The following is a 9,874-nucleotide window of genomic DNA, read 5'->3' on the forward strand; positions in this document are numbered from 1 at the left end:
TAAAAATAAACAGCCTCTTGTTCCGAGAATCATTGGGGGAGAGGGGAAATTCACAGTGTATCCAAATAGAGTTTTGGTGGTTCTAGGCATAAACTCATCTAACCCTCACAACCACACACCATGAAGTGGGTTCTGGGATCGTCCCCATTCTACAGATGGAGTAACTAAGGCTCAGAGATGGGAGGGAGTTGCCCGAGGTCACATAGGAAGTGGCAGAGGGGCGATTTGAACCAGGTCTGACTGAAGACAGGAGAGGGGGAGGGCTGCCGGGGGCTGGGTCCCTCTGGAGTTGGGAGGGGGCCTGGATGGAGAGGAGAAAGCTGCCTTGACACTAATGGACCCAGACACCTTTCCTCGCCCATCAGGGGCACCTCCGCTGAACCCCAAGGGCTCCTTGTCTCCCAGGACCTCCCTGAGCCCGCTGGAGACTACCCCGGTCCAGGCCTGGAGCCGACGGCCGTGTGTGGACACCGTCATCTCCCCAAGTAGGGGGGTCGAGGAAGCCCACTGGCCGCACTTGTACCCCTGAGTCCCAGGTGTGTTTCTTCCCTTCTAGAAATCAGGATGAAAAAAGAGAAGAGGGAGAAACGGGAGCGGGAGAACGGAGCCCCAGCGAAGAGAAGACAGGGACCCACTTTCCCCCAAAGGGGGACACGGTGCAGCCACAGCCGCCGGGTCCTGGACAAAGCTGGGGCCTCCCGGGGATGCTGGCGAGCTCGCCGTTAGGCCGCCCTCGGCCTTGCTCTCACATCTCCTCACAGCTGCGATGTGCAGAGGCTTCTCAAGGGCAGGGTTCAGGCTCGCAAATGGATCCTCAGAAAATTGTGCCTCCCGGCTGCCTGCAGCGGCCACGTCAGCAAAACACACCGTGGAAGAGAAGTCTGCGGCCATGGGGCCAAAGGCGACTCAGGATGCTCTGTTTTAAATTAGCCAACGGCTGTCCCCTCCCACCGGTGACAATGACCAGATTTGTGGGGGGAGCAGGTGTGCCCCAGTTCATGAACATTTGACAGACAATCCCCAAAGCTTGAGGCTGAGATCATCCACGGCCACACAGAACCTCTGTCTCAGGCAGCCCAGTGACCTCAGGAGGGACCAGAGGGGCCTGTGCGAGGTGGCTTCTGTGACACATCTAGCTGGGACGTGCTCTAATTCCATAGCCTCCCAGCCGCCTTCTAATAGCTCCACTGGGCCCCTGAGTGGTCCCCCAACTGTTTAAAAAAGGAACGTGTGTACTTTGTGGTGAGAGCACTTACAGACCTCACAATTTAGTCTCAAGAGGAGACTGGAAGACAGCTGTCACTTTGGGCAGCCCTTTTCTTATGCGGGGAGGGGTGCGCCCACTGTGTGGATGGGAGGCCCCGCCTTCTAGTCCAGAGGCTGGGGAAGGACATAGGCCTTGGCCCAGACAATGGGACGACCCTGCCCAGGACTCCAAATGTGGAGCAAGAGGTGAAAACATGCAGGAACCAGTGAGCATTCATTTCACGGCAGCAGCAGCAGCTGTGGCCCAGGCAGAAGCCAGAGGCTATCAGCAGCGACATCCAGCAGTACCAGTGTCCAGCCGTGGTTGCCAAGCCAGCCCAGCCCATGCCTTTGGCTGGAGCCCTGCCACCAAACCACCCATGGCTCCAGTCCACTTTCCAAGCCCACAACTTCGGACTCTTTGTAGATCCTGCTGGCTGCCCGATAACCTCAATAGATTCGTTTCTTGCTTCGAGTTTAGCTACAGTTGATTTTTGTGGCTTGTTCCCCCAAAACACTGACTGATAGTAAGCCAAGCCATTCTTACTTTTTTTTTTTTTTTTGCTGTATCATGTCTTCTCTGCTGCACGCGGCCTTTGCTGCGGTGCACAGGCTTCTCATGGCGGTGGCTTCTCTTGTTGCGGAGCACAGGCTCTAGGCTTGCAGGCTTCGGTAGTTATGGTGCGTGGGCTCAGTAGTTGTGACTCGTGGGCTCTAGAGCACAGGCTCAGCAGTTGTGGTGCTTGGGCTTAGTTGCCCCGTGGCATGTGGGATCTTCCTGGACCAGGGATCGAACCCGTGTCCCCTGCATTAGCAGGCGGATTCTTAGCCACTGTGCCACCAGGAAAGTCCCCAAACCATTCTTTATTACTTCAAGAGTTAAATAATGTCAAAGAATAATTTGAGGAGTAAAAAGGTAAAATTATGACTCTCATCAAAATATAAAGGTTCTGTTTAACTCATTCATTAACGAGGGAACCAATTAAGGTGTTCCAAGTGGTTCAGAGGAGAATTTCCAAGGACTACACACATAGAGGTAATCAGAATGCCAAAATCACCTGACAAATGGGTGCAGAGAAGTCTGTCCACAGGGTGATAACCGATTGAATTCCACGGGACCAAATTAATTTGCATTTCTATGAACATAAATCACTAGCATTATTGTGGGGTTTTCCGTGACTTACAGAGTTGTAAAACAGCTCAAAGAGTGTGAGAGGCAGAGATGGCTTGGAAGGATGCCCTAGACAGGACACCAGGGATCTTTTTATTTTTCTTGTCCATTTGCAAGTCTGTCACTAATTTTTCCTGACGGTAATATAGGAGATGATCAAATGGACGGAAGAGACAACACAGGCAACACTCAGAAGATTGTACACTCATCTTGAACTCAAGATTACACTCATCTTGAACAGGCTACACTTAGTGTAACCAGTTCAAGATGGAATCATGTGGAAAGTCCTCGGGGCAACTTGAGCTGGGTTTTAAGGCCTAACTCAGAGCTGGAGAGGAGGGTTTTCTGGAAAGTGTGAGCAGAAGCTTGGGGGCAGTAAGGAGGCTGGCAGGATCCACTGGCAGGTTGGACGCGTCTGCCCAGAATGGCTGGCTTGTGAAGGCAACTGGCAATGACAAGGTTGGAAATATACATTGGAGCATCCTTGTGGCTACTTATTGCAACTCTCAGAGCTTATTAAAGGGAGAGGGGAAAGGGACCTAAGATGGCCAAATAAAAATAGTGTAGAAAGAGTCACCTGAAAGGGCTGCTTGATTTAGTCTGCTCACAGTTGGCAAGGCTGGGGCGCTTTCCTAGGGACTCTCTTTTGGAAGTGTCCCACCTCCTTGCTGAGGACGAAGCAGCAGGCAACCAGGTTTGAAACCAGATGACCTCAGCCCTTGGTGGGAGTGGGGAGGGATAGGGTTTACACTCAGACCCAACCACAGTCAGGGGATGCTGATTCTGGAGTGGTGAGAATGTAGAAAATTGGGGCCTAGGTTATTACTATGGCAATCTAGAGTCTGTTGCTCACTGTATCTGGGGGAGCAGAAGGGCAGAGCCTCTAGAACATAATCAGTCTGCAGGGAAATGGGAGCAGGTTGGCAGAGAAGTGACCACAGGCCCGGGTGCCTGGCAACCTCTGGTCCACGAGGCCGCAGTCCAGGTCCCTCCAGGGAACACTTTCTCCCTTGGAGTCACATGAATAGCTCTCCACTCCTTGCCCCCAAACAGGCTTCAGGGAGCCTGATGAGCCCTGAGACATTTCTTCCCTAGCACCCACTCTCCCTGCACCTGGGCAAGGTTTGCAGGAGAACCGTTGAATACAGATTGCACAAATGAATGAATAGTGAATGGTACAAAATCCCATCATTTCACTTCTTTCAGAAAGGCCCAGGAGGACATTCCACTCCATCCCTCATGTATTAATTAAACGCCCACGGCTCCCTTTCACTGGACACCCACCGTATGCCGGGCACTGTGCTGACCCCTGCCCATGTCGGAGGCAGCTCTGAGCCACCTGCCTGAGTCTCAGCCTGATGCCCGGCTCTGCCTCTACCAGCTGTGTGACCTTGGGAAAGTCACTTCACCAACCTCTCTGAGTGTCCATTTCCTCACTCACAGAATGGGAACAATAACTTTCGTGCCTCCGTAAGCTGTTGTGCGGATTTCAGTGAGGGAAAACAGGCAAAGCCCTAAAAATGATGCCTGACACAAAGTAAATGCTCAACAAATATTAGATCTAATCTTCAAAACGCCCTTCAGAAGGTAAGTACACGTATTAACCCCATTTCAGAGATGGTAAACTGATGCTTAGAGCCCTCTCCTGAGCTGGTAAGTAGTGGGGCTGGGGTTCAAACCGATTCCAGAACTTTTTTGCAGGTTATGTCATGTAGCTTAAATACTCGGTGTGCACCTAAGAGGTACACAGTGCAAGGTGCAGGGGATACGGCTGTCACCAGAACACACCCAGCCCCGCGCCCTCGCTGGAGGCTGACCTGGCTGCCCACCCACCGTCCCCGTCCCTAGCAGCCCCAGCAGCCGCAGGGATGCCCATCGCCCTCAGACGACTCAGGCCTGCGGGCTGGGCTGTTCACGTGTCTGGAAGGGAGGAGAAACCCATCGCCGGGGGAACACCCTCTCGGGGGTGGCCGGCGTCCCTGAGGGCGCCCGCTGCAGCGCTCACTGAAGCTGGCAACGCTTAAGTCCAGCTTTTAATAAAGTACAGTCCGAGCTGGAGTAAACCCGGAGGGAGACGCGGTCGGGCTGCGACGGAGGCCCTGCCGCCCCGGGCTTGGTGGCCGCGAGCGCGGAGCCTGCCCCAAGGCCGCCACGTAGAGGAGCCAGCCTTCCGGTCCACGCCCGATCCGGCCCGGCCCACCCCGCAAGCCGCTGCCCATCAGCCTCTCGAGGGGACGCGGACTCGGTCAGGGCTCGGGGAAGGGAGGAGCTCGAGGGGGGCGGGGCTGGGGGGGAGGCCTGCTTACCAGGCCCCGCCTCCCCAGCGTAGGCGCCCACCCCAGCCCCGCCCCCCAGCGGGGCTGGCCTCTCCCGGGCTCCTGTTTTCACATCCCCAGGTCCTCCCTCTGCGGCGCCCTGTCCCCCTGCAGTGGCCTCTGCCTGCACGCTCACACTCACACAACACCCGGCACCCGGTCTCTCTTGGGCTTTCTTCCTTATCCAGTTAGAGCCCTCAGAACCCCCAGAGGTTCAAGGGCCTGCGGTCCACCGACACATTGGCTGGGTTCAAATCCCTGCTTGCTGGCTCTGTGACTTTGGGCAAGTTACTTAATTTCTCTGGGCCCCAGTTTCTCCATTTGTAAAATGGGGATGATAGTAACAAGTAGTCACTCCATAGGGTTATTGTGGAGCTTAAATAAAATAACACAAATAAAGGGCCTGGCTTTAAATCAGTGCTGGTCTCCCATAGCATGACAAAGGCTAATTAGAATACAAAGCCTCGTCTTCCCAAGGAGACTTAGGGTTGGCCAAAGGAGGGCCTGCTTCCAGGACAGGAATTAAGGATTTGCTTTAGAATAGGCACGAGGTAGGAGGTGGAGGGGCCCCCTCTGTATTCTTGATATAAAAAAGGCAGTCGAATTCCATGGTCTCTGTTTGCTTATCAAGCACTTATCGAGCACCATTTGTGTGCCAGGCCCTGAGCGGGGAAACCACAGCACCTGCAGATCAAGGAGCTCTCAGAATCCAGAGGCACCAAGCAGCATAATGCTGAAGGCAATACTGAAGAGTGTAGCAAGTGCTACAGAAACAGGAGACCAGGAACCAGCCCCAAGTCCAAGGGAGCAGCTAGAAACCTTCCTGGGGTGTCAGGGAGCTGGGTCTCCAAGGAGGACCACCCCCATGGACAGAGGGCACCCTCTTCCTGAGCTCTCAGATGCTTAGTAGGTCCTGTTTGCTCTGCCAGGGAAGCGGGAAGAATTCCTTAGCCCCGTTCAGCTGATGGAAAAGTAGAGGCCTGGAGAGTAAGTGACATCTTCCCCAAGAGCAGACTTCCAGTAAAAGGATGTTCTGTCCGATCCTAAGTGGCCAGCTCTTTCTGCTTCCACACTTGCCAGGAGTTCGCCAGCAGACCAGAAGATGAGGGGGAGGAGAGAGCCTGCACAGATAAGCCAGGCTGGCTGGCCACGGGCCTGACACCAGGTCTGGACTTCGTCCTGTGTGGGTGCGGTGAGTCTGCACAGAAGTATCCACACCCCCACGTTGCTCAGCCAGCCGCAAGGCCAGACTTTGTCCTCACGACTCCCAGAACTGCCCTGAAACAGGGCTCCTTACCACGACGCATGATTTAAACACAATGATTTAAAGGGAAGCAGGGGCCATTCCCACCAAGAATCGTTTCCTCGCCTACCTGGGCCTTTGTTGTGTCCACACAGGCATGAGCAGGACGAGGGGGTGCTTTCATTTATTGGGCACTGGGTGAGCCAGGCCTTCTGCTGGGACCCTCACAAATATCAATCCCCTCCATCCTTCAAATCAGAACCCTGGGGCAAGCCTCATGGACAGCAAGCAGCCTGGAATGAGAGGACCAAAGTCTGGCTCTGATGGAGCCATGCAGACATCTCGGGTGGGGGGGTTGGGATTTGACGCCCCTCCTCAGTGGAGGCAGGGGCTCTCCTGATTCACTTGGAGCCCACATGGGCCAGGCAGCAGGCACAGGGACCTCCTTGGCAGGGTGAGGTCAGACCAAGCAGGAGGCCCTGGCCAGCTTTGGCCCCTTGCAGGCAGGGTGGCCAGATGTACCAAATAAAATCGCAGGATGCCCAGTTACATTTGAATTTCAGAGGAACTAGAAATAAGGTGTAGTATAAGGTGTTCCATGGACTAGGGCTATTGGAATGGGGATGAAGAGACGGGGGCAGATTTAAGCTTTAATTTGGAGAGCAGCTCTGAGGGGATTGGCCGTGAGCTGGATGTAGGAGTTGAAGACGTGGGAGAAATCAGGGACCCTCCAGGCTCCAGGCTGCAGCAACTGTGTAGTTAGTGGAGCCACTGAGCAAGCAAGGGAGATGGAGCAGGATCAGATCAGCGAGGGGAACCGTGGGATCTGCTTCTGGTGTGTTAAATTGAGGCTGCCTGTTTGAGCCCCAAGTGGAGGTTGTGCAAGTCTGGGGCTTAAGGACAGGCCCTGCTGGGGACCTACCAGCAAGTGGATGGTATTTGAAGCCATGGTTCTGGATGCAACCACCTGGGGAGTGAGAGTTCTGAGAACAGGGACAGTGGTCCAGAACTTGGCCTTGAAGACTCTCGACATTTGCAGGGCATCCAGAGAAGGAGGGGCATCCAAGGAAATGGAGTCAGAGCAGCCAGGGAGGCAGGAGGAAAGTCCACAGTGGGTGGGCAACAGGGCAACAGAGGAGCGAGTCTCCAGAAGGCCGGGGCTGACCATGGTGGATGCTGCAGGGAGGTCTGGCGAGGTGGGGAGTGGAAGCGAGGGCCGGCCTGCGGTGGACTGGAGGCAGAATTAGAGGGGAGGGTGCAGAGGTACCACATCCATGAAGAAATCCTGCCGTGGACTTCCCCGGTGGTGCAGTGGTTAAGAATCCGCCTGCCAATGCAGGAGATGTGGGTTCGAGCCCTGGTCCGGGAAAATCCCACATGCCGCGGAGCAACTAAGCCCATGCACCACAGCTACTGAGCCTGTGCTCTAGAGCCCACGTGCTGCAACTACTGAAGCCCATGCACCTAGAGCCCATGCTCCGCAACAAGAGAAGCCACCGCAATAAGAAGCGTGCGCACTGCGATGAAGAATAGCCCCCGCTGGCCGCAACTAGAGAAAGCCCAGGCGCAGCAACGAAGACCCCACGACAAAGACCCAACACAGCCAAAAATAAATAAATAAATAAACAAATTTATAAAATAAAATTAAAAAAGAACGAAATCCTGCTGTGCGGGCGGGGCTGGAGGCAGAGGGAACCAGAGGGCAGTGGGGTCTGGGCAGGTTTCCATCCATAACCTTTGGGGCACATTCCTGCCTGGAGGCATGGAGACAAATCTTGACCACCCTCTAACTGGCAGTGGGTCCCTGAACAAATCAAGTCAAATGGGAACTGAAAACAAGGGCCTTTGAAAGTGTTAAGTGACGTAAAAGAGTGGGAGGGATGAACACACACAATGACATGGATGGATTTCAGAACTGTTACAGAGTGTGAAAGAAGCCAGCCTCAAAAGAGCATGTGAGGTAGGAGTCCATTTCTAAGAAGGTCTAGAACAGGCAAAACTAATCGATGATGAAATAAAGATGAGAACCATGGCTGCCTCTGGGGCAGGGTGGGGATGGGTGGACAGGGAAGGGGCTTTAGGGAACCATCTGGGTGATGGCAATGGTCTGAACCTGGACAGGGCTCTGATTCACACAGGACAATGCATTTGTCAAAACTTGGCAAATGGTACACTTAAGATTTGAACATTGAATTGCACGTAAATTTCACCTGAGAAAAATGAACTATAATTATTCAACTGTACTTAATGACATATGTGCTGAAGTGTTTAGGGGTGAAGTGTGCTATAGTTTGCAACTCTCCTTAAAAGGTATGAAAAAAATAAGCTGGATTGATGGGTAGAGAGTTGGATGGACATATAATGAAGCAAATAGAGCAAAATGTCATCCAGGTGGTAGGTATTTGAGTGTTCACTCAGCTTTTTTCACGATTCACTCAATGTTTCTGTATGTATGAAATTTCTGTAATAAAATGTTGTGGGAGGGGATAAAGAAAAGGGGATGTGAGAACACTTTTCACCCAGTCCCAAAATGCTTTTTGACCGCTAGCTATACATCAGGTGCTGCGAGACAGGAGTGGTGCTGATGGCGATCCCAGCGCCATGGCGTGAGGCGCCCTCCAAGTGGGTTCTCCTTAGAGCAGAAAACTGTCACTGTCCCTTCTCACAGGGGACACCAGAGGTCAAGAAAAGCACACACAGGCCTGCCAGGAACTGATTTAAAGAAACAAGTCACTGGAGCCAGTGGGGCGGGTGGACAGCCAGGTGGCCTGGCCCCTGGCGATTTGGATTGGGTTATTCAACACATGTTAAAGACAGTCAGGTTTGGGAACAACTGCCTAAACTCCAGAGGTTGAAATATGTCCCATCTAATTTGCCCACTGGTAGGGTTTCTGAATAATGCTCCAGGTCCCTTTGTCTATACAATAGAATAGGAAACCCAGACCCGCCCCCTGCAGGATGTATCCTCAGGGAAGTTCATCATTGCCTGTTTTAAGAGTGAAAGTTTGGCAACAGCTGACATGTGTGTTGTCCAGGTAGAGTGCTGGTTAATTTATTCACGGTGGTTTAGAAATGCAGTGAAATTCTATGCAGCTGTTAAAAATGAGTGAGGTAGATCTATATGTCCTGGACTTTAACAGCTGAAATCTTAATGTAAAAATAATAATAAATATATATATATAAATGATCTTATTTATATAAAATTATATGTAGGTAAATGTCTATGGATATACATATAAATGGATATGAATATAAATATATATATATCTATATTATGTCCTGCATGTTTGTGTCCCCCCAAATTCATATGTTGAAGCCATAACCCCCAGTGTGGTAGTATGAGGAGGTGGGGCCTTTGGGAGGTAATTGGGTTTAGATGAGATTATGAGGGTGGGGCCCGCAGCATGGGGTTAGAGCCCTTATATGGAGCTCACTCTCTGCCACGTGAAGACAAACAGTGAGAAGGTGGGATATACAGCCAGGAAGTGAGTCCTCACCAGACACCAAATCTGCCAGCACTCTGATCTTGGACTTTCCAGCCTCCACAACTGTGAGAAATAGACATTTATCATTTAAGCCACAGTCTGTGCTATTTTTATTATAGCAGTATGAGCTAAGACAGTATATAAATGTACACACACACAGAGCACCGTAAAAATGTTCACCAAGGGCTTCCCTGGTGGCGCAGTGGTTGAGAATCCGCCTGCCGATGCAGGGGAAGCGGGTTCGTGCCCCGGTCTGGGAAGATCCCACATGCCGCGGAGCGGCTGGGCCCGTGAGCCATGGCCACTGGGCCTGTGCATCCGGAGCCTGTGCTCCGCAATGGGAGAGGCCACAACAGTGAGAGGCCCACATACCGCAAAAAAAAAAAAAAAAAAAATGTTCACCAAAATGCTAATA

This window comes from Mesoplodon mirus (genome assembly GCF_964341445.2).
Source record: "Mesoplodon mirus genome assembly, chromosome: 15".
Lineage (NCBI taxonomy): Eukaryota > Metazoa > Chordata > Mammalia > Artiodactyla > Ziphiidae > Mesoplodon > Mesoplodon mirus.